The sequence below is a fragment of the Pseudopodoces humilis genome, chromosome 3, assembly GCF_049639895.1.
Source record: "Pseudopodoces humilis isolate 2021_Gansu_Grassland_sample_001 chromosome 3, ASM4963989v1, whole genome shotgun sequence".
Lineage (NCBI taxonomy): Eukaryota > Metazoa > Chordata > Aves > Passeriformes > Paridae > Pseudopodoces > Pseudopodoces humilis.
Window position 1 is genome coordinate 75,358,913 of NC_142202.1, and position 14,174 is coordinate 75,373,086.

Consider the following 14,174-nt stretch of genomic DNA (forward strand, 5'->3'; position numbering starts at 1 on the left):
AAACTGTCTTTGTTTGTATAACCCAAAGACTGAGGTAAAAATAGCTAGAGACTCCTGCATTTGTAAACTATCTTATCCAGACGAAGACAGCAGTGACCAGAGCTCTGGGGGAGTAATTTATTGCATTCCTGGTATCAGAGAATGTAAATCTCGATGGCGCCAAGATTGATCTATTGGGAAGGGGGCAAGAGAAAACTAAACAGAAGAACAGCAAAGATCTTAAAAATGTATGAATATGTATGAGAATTTATGGATATGTAGTAGAGTTCTGTTTTTAAGGGACAATCCTTTGTTAGTAAGGTGTGCTCTCTTAGCTGAATGCAGAGACACCCGGCCGTATCTGTATACTTTACCTTATTTTTTTCTCCTAATTGTTTTTTATTAAATTTTAAATTCTATAAAAATTATGTGAACCTCGTTTTTCACAGAGGACAGGAGCCTCCCTTGGAATGAAAGAACGTAGACCCCCTCCCTCCGAATTATTATAATTCTGAAATCAAGGGGCTTTCAGGTAAAGATCTGGGGATAGGAATAACAGTTCTTTACTAGTATAACCAGGCAAACAAACAACAATAACTACAGCAATAACAACAAAACAGAACCAGGGATCCCGTGACAGCTTTCTGGGCTGAGAAGGATGGAGGAGAGGCTTTGTTTTCACAAACCCCTCGGGCAGTCAGTCCCGGTGCTCCTGCGGGGCTCCGAGGAACAGTCGGCTGGAACAGCAGGGATGAGCTGAGATCCTGGGCTGGTGGATGAGGTGTATCAGCAGGGATGAGCTGAGATCCTGGGCTGGTGGATGAGGTGTATCAGCAGGGATGAGCAGAGATCCTGGGCCGGTGGCTGAGGTGTATCAGCAGGGATGAGCTGAGATCCTGGGCTGGTGGATGAGGTGTATCAGCAGGGATGAGCTGAGATCCTGGGCCGGTGGATGAGGTGTATCAGCAGGGATGAGCTGAGATCCCGGGCCGGTGGATGAGGTGTATCAGCAGGGATGAGCTGAGATCCTGGGTCGGTGGATGAGGTGTATCAGCTGCTCCGCGGCGGTGCCTGGCACTGCCACACGTCCCGGCAGGACAGGGGGTGCGAGGCCACCAACAAAGAGGGGAGAAGGAGAAGAAGCAGCAGCTCCGTCTGGGTGATGGCGAAATTCCCTTCTCCCCACTGCAACAGCTCTGCACCCAAAGTGTCTTTCTCCGAAGCTGAAGAAAGCCAGCCAAAACTGTCCCCACCCTCCTTTTTCCTGCCCCCTTCCTCCCCTGGGCCCGGTTGAACTCTTTGTCTTCTCTCAAGCACCCACTAAGTACCCACAGTTAGGTTGTCTCCGCAACTAATGGGTAAAAATTCCACGGGCAAGCCAGAACTAAAAAAAAAAAAGACACCTAACCCCCAACATTACCCCAGCACCAGATACTCCAAATTAAAAATTAATGCAGGATCTAATCACTGACACTTTCAGGTGTAATTGTTACCCAGTAAACGACCATGAATTTAAAATCTCATTAATTTGGTTATAACACTTTATTTTGCACACACTTTCTGGACCTGTGATTGAAGGCTTTGTGTAGATTGCCATGCAAATACCTCATTTGAAATAAGAGGCATTATGTTCTTCTGTCTGTGTTCAGCTCTGTCTGCTCCCAAACCCAGTTTCCTCACTGTCCTGCTTCTCTGAAAGATCTGAAAGACTCTGGCTGCAGGTGACAGCAGTGTGACCAGTGATGATGCTCCGAACCAAGCTGTTTTTTCCCATGTTCCTCATCATGCCTGATCCAGACCCTGCATCTGGCCCAACATCTACCTAGTCCTGTTCTGATCTTTAGTGAGGTTCCATACTGGACCTCACTTTTAATATTTTTATGTATATACATTTGTAAGCTTTTGATGTGTATGTAATTGGGAATTACTGTTCTCAAACTTTCCCTTTTGATTGGCCACAGTATAAATATGACCACTAAGCTATCAAGATATCTATACTCCAAACTGGTCAAGTTGTGATGCCACAAAAAGCAGCATAATAAAAAAAAACAAAACACAGAATGATATAGAATATAGCTATTATCAAAATGAGTACAACACACTAAAGTAATTCCTTCTGTAGCTGCCAGGAAAGAAAATCACTTAGATAAAGCAAAGCAAGAGAAGCTTAATAAATAAATGATACAGTGAAGGCAATTCTTAACCCTCTCTCTTTAACTTTAATGAAAAAATCTCATAGGATAGGATAGGATAGGATAGGATAAGATAGGATAGGATAGGATAGGATAGGATAGGATAGGATAGGATAGGATAGGATAGGATAGGATAGGATAGATAGATAGATAGATAGATAGATAGATAGATAGATAGATAGGTAGATAGATAGATAGATAGATAGATAGATTAGATAGGTAGATAGGTAGATAGGTAGATAGGTAGATAGATAGATAGATAGATAGATAGATAGATAGATAGATAGATAGATAGATAGATAGATAGATAGATAGATAGATAGATAGACTGACTTTTTTCTAAGGACAAAAAGATAGAGGAAGCACAAATATGGACTTTCTTGGTCTTCAATGATCAGCACTTTGCCTTTTGCTTTGAAAGCTGTTGTTACTCACTGAATAATAAGCCCTGCTTCCTCTGCAATGAGGTTGGCAGATGTTTGCTATCATGCATCATAAGTCTGAAGGTGTATTTCGGTGGTAAATACAGAGTATGAAACCCACTATTTGAATGTCATTCCCACAGCTCTAGACAGAACTAACATTCTGTCACTGTCATTTTAGCATCCTAATTACATCAACATTGTCCTTTGTGACTCTCACTGCAGATTTCCAATCAAAATGTCTGTGATGAGGGAAGTAGCATTACTGCAATCAAACAGCTGAACAACATCTCTGAATAATCCTAGTTTGTTCAGCTTCCCAGACACAATATAGAACATAGATATGAACACCTAAACATGGCAGGAAAGTACACCTATGCTGTGAACTGCTCTGGATTAGACAGCTGCTGAGGAGCTGAGCTAAACAAGGATGAGAACTGCCAGACTTCAGTGCACCTCACTCTTGGGACCCTATAACATTGAAGGATGCTAAAGAAAGTGCATAACCGATGTAATTTCTGCCTTTTAGTATCTTTCCTGTATGCTGGCATAGATGCATAGGAATTCACACACACACACAAAAAATCCCACACCAAAAAATCATTAAAATTTTTTTCACCATTGTTTTTTGATTCAATTTCATGGTAAACCTAAATCCAGGAAGCCTGAGGTTCCTGAGTTCTTCAGAAGCTCAGGGAGCTTCCATTTTCCCAAGGAGATACATTTCTAGGAATCACAATTGTACTGCAAGGCTTGAAAAAGTAATGTGCTCTACCCCAAGAACAAAAATACAGTAATGATTGCAAAAAAACCCTATTAGGACATTGTAGGAAAGCAGCTCCTAAATTTCACTCCTATTTCCAATAAAGAACTTGCTGCTGGATCTTTCAAGGCAGAGAGCTCTTAACATGGAAGATTTGAAATAGTCTTGAACAAATGCTCTTTTTTACCATTTCTAACTTTTTTTCTTCTTTTGGTGTCACATGGGTCTGAACCACGACTGGACTATTTTGTGTCAGGAGCAAAAGTTGGGCTGAATAAACTTGGCTGCAATGCTTCATTAGAAACTGTTTTAGCAATTGAGTAGATCCAGAGCAGAAAAATATTTGAGTGATACTCTCTGTGATTTGGAACTCATCAGAGATGTGGAATGAATATGGTCTGAACAGCTCTAACTCTATTACTGTTACAGAATGACTGCTCTAATTCAGAGAAATTTGCCAATGATTAGATGCTCGTGTCTTGTTTTACTGCATGTTAGGGCTATGTCAGTTCTCATGTGTGGTGAAGTATTTTGTGCACATTTTGTTTTATTTTTTTTGTTTTTCTCCTAAAATGATCCATTAATTTTACACTCCTATCCTCTCTTGACTTCTCTACCAGTGAGAACACTAGTGAAACAAGAACTTGGGAATGGTATACGCATTGCTATCTGCACATTTGGTGAAGAAAACAATGACTGTGGTTTTCCAGCACTGTCCTTGCTCATAAAATGTGAAATATGAAGAATACACTTATTTTGTGCAAAAAATACACAAAACTTTTATTCTGTTGTGGAAATATATACAGAAGTCTAAAAAAGGTTTCAGAGCTACTTATGCTATAAATAGCAAAAAGTGTCCCCTTATTCTGTTATTATAAAAAAGAAAAATTACATAGCTCTCAGATCTAGAATCTGTTCTTGGGTGAAAACTTCATCCTGGACCTTCAAAGCTGTCTGTTCTGAAAAGGACACTGGTCTGCAACAAGTCTTCCCAAATGCACATGGAGCTCCCATTCACATTCTAGTCCCTTCCACAGTTTTTTCCTCAGATTGTCAATCTTACTACTTAATCAAGGTATCACTTTTCAGCAGTGCTCTCAAAGGATTGCTGACTGTTACAGCAATTGCCTGGGTTTGGAAATCCTGGTACAGCCAGATATGTTACCTGTAAACAAACCTGTTTTTTAAGAAAGTGTGGAAAGCATAATGACTGGTCTGGTATTAAATCTTGCTATAGATGAAAAATTTTTGCTACATAAATAAAATCTCCCTCTACACCAAAATGAAGAGGTTTATTTCACTGTAAACTTCTTTACACTTTAAATATATAATTTAATTCTTTTACATATACAACAATACTTTAGACTGCCATAAAAGAGAAGCTGTTTTGGCGCTTCTGACAGATAATAGAAATGAGAGCAACCTACTATAAGCTTGAGTGTTGATGACATTTTACCTGGTCTGCTTGAATGTTGAAAGAGCTGATGGACACACTGGCAAGTCAGATCTTATGCCTTGATTTAGTTTCCTCAAACAGAAAATGGAGTTAAAGAGACTCACCTTCTTTGTACAGCATTCTGAAAGTAGATACAGAAATTATCATGTAACTAATGTCATGTAACTGTTTCTCTTGTACTGACTGAATCCTCTTTTAAGTGAGTAATTGGGATCTGTGACAGCTTTGGGCTTGCAAATCAGCGCAGATGAGATTCAGCAGACTGGAAAAGCAAAAATCAAAAAGTGATCTATCAGATTGCTTCCTAATCTCAGCATCATGCCAAGAGCACAACGTAGGGTGTCGTAATTGCAGAAAAAACTCTGATTTGCATCTCTAGTAGGTCCAGATCACCAGATCATAGCCTCAATGTGTTTGCTTTCCAAATAAGACCAAAACAAATAATTTTTGTTCAGATATCATGGGAGCACCAGCTGTAATTTTCCTGAGCTGATGTATCCAACCTTTCAGCATCGTTTTGGGGTGGGGGGGAGGGTGTGGGGTGGAGGGGCTTGACTGCACTGATGCCCTGAAAAGAAACATGAAGCAGAGGTGGCTCACTTGAGTATGCCCAGATCCACTATGCAGCAAAGATCTTACACAGCATTCCTCATGAATCACAATTGTGGCAGTCCTCATGAATCACAATTCATTAGCACTTCTACTACTTTACACAAAAGGGCAATGGGAATTTTGCTCACAGGAGGCATGTACAGGTAATAGTAATACACTGCATGGGTCTTGTGTGCAAAGGATTTCCTGTTTGAAAGATTGTAATGCACTTTCTTTTACTGACACCAAGTTTTTTTAAGTTGAGAAAATACAGTTCCTATTCTAGTACGACTTCAAAGCTTGGAAAAAGCAGTTTTTTTAGTCTCAAGGTGATATGAAGAAGGATAAAAGTGATGGTAACAGAGGAAAAGCAGACTAGGCAAATATACCCCAAGCTGATATGCAGTAGAGCTATTACATTTTCTCTCCCTTTGTATACTGTATGTTTAGAGACTTGATAGTAGTGTAGAATTAGCAATCTCTGTTCATCTATTCATTACTTTCAGAGATATTTCAAATGCTTTTTAAGCTGGCATGGATCTAAACCCAAAGAAATCAGTAAGAACACGTAGACTTCAGCAGTTACACAACAGAAAAAAGAAAAAAAAGTATTTATGGAATTCTGTCCCATGTTAACTTCTTTCTTACTGCATTATTAGTGTAGTTATGCCATTGTAGCATGTTGCTATTAAAACTCATTAACAAAGGTTATTTTTCAGGTTTAAAAGTTTTTGGTTGTGGTGGACTCCACTGTCTCTGAGGCAAAAGTTATCCCAAATTCCTTCTTCTGTTTTCTTCTCTCAACTACTTTGAATTATTTCCCCAAAACATGATTTCCAATTATGAGCTATCTTTTTAATGACATATGAATTACCAAAGTGATAGCAGATATCTTTTTCTCTATTATAACTTTAATATGTTTTTAGTAAGCTCACAATATTGTTTTATAAACTTAGGTATAAGAATAATAAGGATGAATGAAGACTCTTATTTCTATTTTCTTTCAGAATCCATTCTCTGCTGGAGCTAAGAAAAAAAGAGCTAAAAAAAGGTGTTATGACAATGAGAAGATTGAATATTAAGTGCCAGCAAGTGTTTCCATTTCTCTGCAAAGACATATACAAAATTAGCTTTTTAAAGCTTCTTACAAAGTATTTTATAACTGTTTTACATTTAGTATAAAAAAATCACTTAACTTTGGACTAGCAATTTAATAAATATAAAGAATCTAAATGAAATTAACTCTTCTACACAGAAAAAAAAAGTTAACTCTTACTATGCAAGTCTAATAATGGTGGCCACATTAAATTCCTTGTTTAGTATTTTCTAATGGTTTTAAGAACAAGTGTAATTTAAGTTTGAGCTATATGTTTCAGAATTCTACGGAGTCCCAAGTCAAAATGGTAAGCTTGGTGAAATGCACTGGCAACCTATTAGTGAAAGGAATAAGGTCACGCTTTTTAAAATCACCTGACATCTATATGCATTAAAAATCCATCAATATTTTCAAAACCAACCTAGACAGTTTAATTGGGACTTCGATCTTCTAAAAGTTAGGCATATTTTCTAAATTGGTTGCATAATCTATTTTCATGGTAAAGGAGGGAGACTGCTCAGTAAGTAATTCACAAAATAGCTGTCTTTTATGGAGACTAGATGCTTATTTCTTATTTCCTCTAGGGATGTAGAGTTATTAATCCTCTTTTGGAGTCAAGTGGATGAAGTAGGGACAGTTCTTTCTGGATTGGCAGGTGGGGGAATATAAGGAGCATGTCTTAAATGCTGTTCTAGGAAATAGGAGAATCAAATCCAAATACCTTCTGTGTTTGATTTGGGTTATTATCTTCCAGGAAAGAAACAACTAAGCTGTAAGGAGGAATTCAGAAATTAAGGTATTTGTGCATCACAGGTGAGACTTAAATACTTGACTACTGTAATAGAATGTGATTCTCACCAGAACATTGTGGCTGTGGAGACAAAATCTTCCATCTGTGATGCATCCTAGAATACAGCAGCTTCATGTGACAGATTGCAGAATGGGTAAATATCTGTTTTAAAATGAGACAAAACACATTTTAAGGATATCTTGTGGCATCATAAGTCAGAGCTTTCAGCTACACGTCAGTTAGCTATCCTTCCTCTCTCACTCTCTGTTATGAATTATAAACTTAACTGAAGTTCAGTAATGTTCCAAAAAAATCATGAGGGGGTGAGACATACTATAGGGAGAACATGTTTTGATTTGAGAATCGTAGGAAGGTAATGAGATGTCCCCAGGCTTTTGGTATCTCAGTCACAGTAGGAAGGTCTATGGTTTCCTCAGAGCCAAGGAGCTAATGTGTGGATTTTTATGCTGGAGACTTCACCAACAATTTGGATGAAGAGGTCTCCAGAGACAGAAAGCCTACACAGCAGCTGAGAGTGTAGAATGTTCCACAGGTGCCTAAACATTTGAACTTAATATGAAGCCATTGCCTAAGTCCTCTTCAATGAGACTTTGGCTCTCTAGGCTCTATATGAAATATTTCCATAAATGCCTGTAGGTCAAATGTTTTACTTTTATGTCAGGACCTAAAAATTCAAATAATACACCAGGGGGAATTTACTAAAGATTCTGGGTATTATATCAAACAATTAACATTCCTAACTTCAAATTCTGCCCTCTCTATGCCTTGTACTTGCTTTTGAAAATGAGATTTTAGAAATTATTTTATAACAGACTGTGAAAAACTACCCTCCCATTTCACCAGAAAAATGCAGAAATTTTGTTGGTTCAAACACTGACTTAATTTTCATAATATCAAGCTTACCTATAAAGAAGAAATAAAGGAGAGCATAAATACTAGTCTTTTAGGGCTTTGATATATTTGAAAACAGAATCCAATTAAACCTCTATATTTGATAATCTTTGTCTTAATAAAGTTGCTGTGGGTGTTATTGGCATGAAAACATGGAAAAGCAGCATGATTATTTTCATATTTCTGTTTAGATATTTTACCATTATAAACATATGAGAAAACCTGCTTGAATCTATCAATATAGAAATCAGCAAATAATTTTAAAAAGGAGAGAAGGTAATTAACTTCACTTCTTAATGATGCTCCTAATTTAAACTATGCAAGAGATGTTTAATGAGTGAGAGAAATGTTGCAGAAAAAAACTGTTATTCAGTTAAAACGACAAAATGGGAATCAGCAGTTTGAATCTATTTGCACATCTTCAGCAGACTTACTCTGTGACCTTAACCAAAGTATTTAATTTTTGTGCCCTGCAGTTTTTCTATAAAATAGAAATAATGAGAGTCAACTTGCTGAGATACTGTGGGCCTTAATAGTTTAGTATTTATATCTTCTGAGAGAATACAGATAGGATTGCAGAGTGTGATGAATGATTAACATTCTTTTGCTATTAGCAAGCTCTGATATTTTTACCCAGCTACTTTATCGTACAAAAATCTTCACTTTTTATAGCCCTGTATCTAACAACTACCCTGACTGAAATGTATTGAGCAACAAATGTAAAGTCCTTCTCAGGTCTTCTAAATGTAAATAATGCTCAAGTTACTCTCAAAAGCAGTAGAGAACAATGATGTTCAAGTCAATCTCCATGGCTTGTAGCTGCCAGTTCAACAGAAAGATAAGTAAAGAGTGTATTCTGGGTAAAATATATTTCCTGCAAATTAATGGTTTAAAACTCCCCCAAATCAGCATGGAACTCATTGTCTTCAGGCTTAGCATGCAGGTCCTGAAGAATGGAAAAACCCCACAACTTTCTGCTTCTGACTGAGCTGGTGAATACACTCATGGGCAGCAGACAAGATTTGTTTTGCAGATGATGACTTCCTGAAGCACAGGTCTGGCCCACACAGCTGCTGGATCTGGGTACCCCAGAGAGAATATTAAGCAAACCTCTCAAGCAGTAGTTACAAGAAAAAGGCTATATAGATACCAAATGCACTCTAATTGATGCTGATGAATTGTTCAGAGAAATTACAGAGTAATACTTGTGATGAACAAGTACTGCTATTTTGAATCAACAAGTAATTGCCAACAAATATCTTCAAAAATTTCCTACATAATTTCCAACAGAAAGAGGTTAATGGTCTTTTTAATGAAAACATTTTCTTGTAATTATTGGCTTTACTTTATGCATTGTTACTTTTTATTGGGGTGTGCTGACAAAGGTCTTCAATTTCTTTAAATATGTGATTCAGCTAAGCAAGTGGAACTTCCCACCTGATTTATTTGTCATCATAAACTAGGAGAGGGTGCATGTATCCTTTCTGATTATAAAAGACGATTTTATTTTGCGTGGAGAAAATTCTTTCACACAAAATATGTAACAACACAACAAAACTAGGGGATTAGTACACTTTCCCATCTACATTTAATCCTGCTCTGTCGTGTTTGCATAGGTGTACTCTCATGAAGAGTAGCATAAAATGCAATGATATCAGAAACATTCTATACCTTGACTATAGACTAAGTTGAATTATAGATCCTGAACTGTTATAAACAGGGTGTAAAAGAGTGTATATAGAACTCTTGTGTGTACATGTCTACCTTCTTTCAAAATAAAAATCTAAAGGGCACTGTCACTACCTAGGATGTTGCAGACAGTGAAGATTTTTTAATTTGAACACTGCAAGTGCCAGCTCAAGATATACATTCCATCATGTCTTTACAAACATGAAATGAATCAAACAAAACAAAACAAAACAAAAAACCCCAGGAAAATAAAATCTGTCCACAATAAACATAGATCCAAAAATGGTTTGTGAAAGTGTTGTGGTAAAGGAAATAACACAATAAAATAATTAGAAATTATGAAATAAAAATTGCTGTTTAGTTATTTGCTTATTTATTGTATTTATTATTTTAAATAATAATTTAATCTTTGTAACTTAAAATTGTATTAGTACCATGCAAAAATATAAGTTGTACTGTGATGAAGGAAAACTGCCTTTTCAGGACAGAATTGTAATCTCTTCTATCAGGCTTGAGGAGAATTAAACATTTGTCAGTATGACTGGTCTTAAATTCACAGAAAATAATAGAGGGATGCAAAAAGTACAGTTTCATGTTATTGAAATAGACATCACAGCCACTGGGCATGAAAAGTGAAAATGACAGATCTAAGCCATGTAGCAAGTATGTTAAATAATGTTTTGAGCAAAGTAAGAGTGCAAATTAATATTTCCCCCCCCCCCCATTTATGACTTACTGGTAAAAAAATTTTGAATGCCCTTAGAAGGACAAGATGCAGATATTTTTGACTAATATGATTATATTTTAAATGTGCCAAATGCATTTACAACCCTGGAAAGCATTTGCAATTTATCAGATTAATCTAACTATATAAGTGTCAGATGTGATTTGAAGAAGCAGAAGGAAGAAATGCAATTAGAATATCAAAAAGGCACAATATGTTTATTCTTCTTTGAAGTCCTTCTGCCCAGCTATCCCACGTGTTTGTCACACCTCTACAGTCTGACGTTCAGGGTAACCACCCAAACACACAAAACATGAAGTTTCTTATTTTGTACTCATAACTTCCCCCCCACCTCTCCTAGCTATCTCAACTCCATTAAATATTTCAGTTGTAGTTTGGGTATTTCCAGACCTAAATAAAAGATTTTCTTGCTTCTTAAATCTAATAAATGTGAAAATAATTTGATTTTTATTTTGGTTCATACACTAAAACATTTTTCTTAGTTCACTATCACTGACTTTCTCAGTAAAATGCCTCTTCATCAGCCTCTGGTTTTCTCTGGGGTATGCAAAATTCTCCTTCAAAGCTGGGTCAAAGCCTTTTGAATATTCCCAACTTGCTGGTGTGTAGGGTAAGGATTTCAGCCGAGTGTTGTAGCTTGCACTGAAACTGTCTGGTGTGCTAAGGATACAGCTAGGCCTTCTCCAAACACACAGCAGGCCTTGTTGTACAGCTCCAGCGATAAACACCATGCCGCACACCCTTACCTTCAAGCAGCTGAGGAGCACTTGGCTTAAAGCATTCACTAGATGTGTTCTTAAAAGGCCAAAGTTGTACTTCAGGAACGCATACTCATTTAAAATTGAATTAACAGCTACTTGCTACAGTGAGATTTCCCAGAGAGAGACTGTCCTGGATGTTCTGAGAAGTTTTTTTACACAAAATATTGAAAATTAATTGCAGCGCAAAACCTCTTAAATCCCTACACTTACTAAAGGCATTTTTTCCCACTCCCTCTCTTCCAATAGACTATTTTTTTTCAGTATTTCTGTTTAGCCCCTCAGGAAAATCAAAAGTGAGTTGTGTCTTTGTTCTTTTTTTTTTTGCTCCATCTGATATTGCATTAGCTCTGAGTCACCTGCATTCTCCTGAGCTCTCAGTCTGATCTTGTCTAGGAATTGTACTCATTAACTCAGCTGAAACAACAGTTTACAAAGACATCACTAGCATAATGTACACAGTACAGAGTCAAGGTCAGGTTGCTTAACATATGCATTTGTTCAGCTGTTTTTGAATTTCCTCCTGCAAATGTGAGCTTGGGGACAGAGTGAGCAAGCTCAATGTGCTTAGACATCATAGATGGAATAATCTGATGTAAGGTTCCTGCATCTACAAGACTGGGTTTTCAGCTTTAATTTTTTTTTTTCTGTTTTAAATACTTTTAAAAAAAGTGTTAGCTACTATGAATAGAAAAGATAGTATTAGAGTGCATGACATTATCTGATAAATATTTAAATAGATGTAAATGGTAGCTGTACTATAAAACGCATGGAAGATAGTAAAGTTAAGACTAGAAATGGAAGTTGGTATTTCTTGATGGCTCTAAACTATGATATATACATCACGAGAAAAATTGTCATTTTTGGTCAAACTGAAAATCTGAAGTACTTTTCTTGTATACAATACATTTTATTATTCAGTTGAATTTGACTTGCAGGTTTGTGTTAGGAGTGATGTCTTGCTTAATAGATGATGGGCAGAGCCTGTCTCAGACTGTGTTGATTTGGGTCATCAGGTAGCTCAAACTTTTTTGATATTTTGCAAAACTATATGACCACAGAACCCACTTCTTTATAAAATGCAGTTTAATTGGTTGATGTAATATTTAGTTGTAGTTTCTAAAATATTATATAACTAACATATCTTTTTTCAAGCTCCTGGAGGGCTCCATCAAAACAAAAATTTCATTGTGTTTGCATTATGGGCAATTCCACCTTGCGGGTGGAAAGCTTGCTACAAGAAATGTTCTGCCTGAGCCAAGATACGGTAAATGATGGCAACAAAAGAGGAGAAGAATGATAAGGAAAAAACAGAGGAAGGAAGATCATGCATTTACGTATGCAGGTCTCAATGGCTTCAGAAAACTTAAAGTGTCTGATCTATATCAGCCATACTATTTGCTAGTGAATTCATACCAGAGTGCTCTCTTTCTTTTTTCGGTCTTTTTAAAGTTTTCTTTTCTTGTTAATGTCAAGATCAACTACTGTAGCATTAAAGGGCAACCTAGAGGGAACTTGAAAGGTGTTTGCTACCACAGCAGCTGGAATAAAGATGGACATGTTCCAAGGTGAGTACAATGGCAAAAACATAAAGGCTGACTCTGATGTAGTAAGAAACAGGAGAAGGAGGCAGAGCTTCAGAACAGAAGCAAGCCTGTCACATCAACTGACATGGCTATTTTGGCAGCTGTATTTTATATGAGCAGAGGAGTGCGGCAGGGAGCCTGGTTAAAAATCTGAGAGCAGATGAGGGCTTTAGCAACAATAAAAAAAAACACGTGTAAGCTCATCTGAAGGAACAACATGGCTTTACCATGGCAATAAAGGCAATGGAAAAGGAGGTACTGAAAATTTTCTCTTGCAAGGTAAGGCATCACTGTTTTTTAAGTGTTTGGATTATCTGAACAAGCTGCAAGCACTCCCTCATGGCAGTCCAGTCTTAATGGTGAGAAGGGATGGAACATCTGGGTAAGAAAAACAGAGTATTCCTAAGTCCACACACTGAGTTAATATTCTTATTGCTGATCATTTTATTCCCTTTCTTTTCAGTGTACTTTACAATTATTCCATATAGCAAATATTTTCCAGCATGGTCTTCAGACTTTCCAGACTGATTCCTGTTTGCTTGGTGCTTGCTGAATACTCTGAATGAATAATCTAAAATCTTTAAATCTAATTGCATTATTTATTGTCTTTCTGAGTAGACAACTAACTCTGCACTTAGCCTCTGAGATGCTGAAAATGGATGTCTGCCATAGAGGCCAGCACTTTTTTCTCTTTCTCCTTTTGCAGTGTGACTATCACAATGAAGGTGCTGTACCTTTGAACCTTTTAAAGAAGAGACCTTTTCTACAGGTCTCACCTCTTAAAACACAGGTGAGGAGGGAGGTTTATGAAATGCATTTATACTCCACAAGTAGAAGGCAAAAGGCATAGCCAATAACAGTGATGCTGTTTGTTTGAATTATGTCTCAATAATTGCATCGCTCCTAAGTTAAATAATTTCCTTACCCAATTTTCCATCATTTTTTCTCCATCAAATTACAAGTGTGATACCTGAGTGCAAAATAGCTCTAAGATTGCCCTGGCATACTACAATTCTTTCCTGAGCTGAAAGATTCCATCCTGCATAACACTCACAAATCATATTTCCATCCTTCAGCCACTCATTTCACTTTTAACATTAATCTCCAAGGTGAAATCATCCTAAAACCTCTTTGAAATACATCCTGCACAGGTGCTAGGAGTAATTTCCTCTTCTCTAAACTCATATGCATCTTC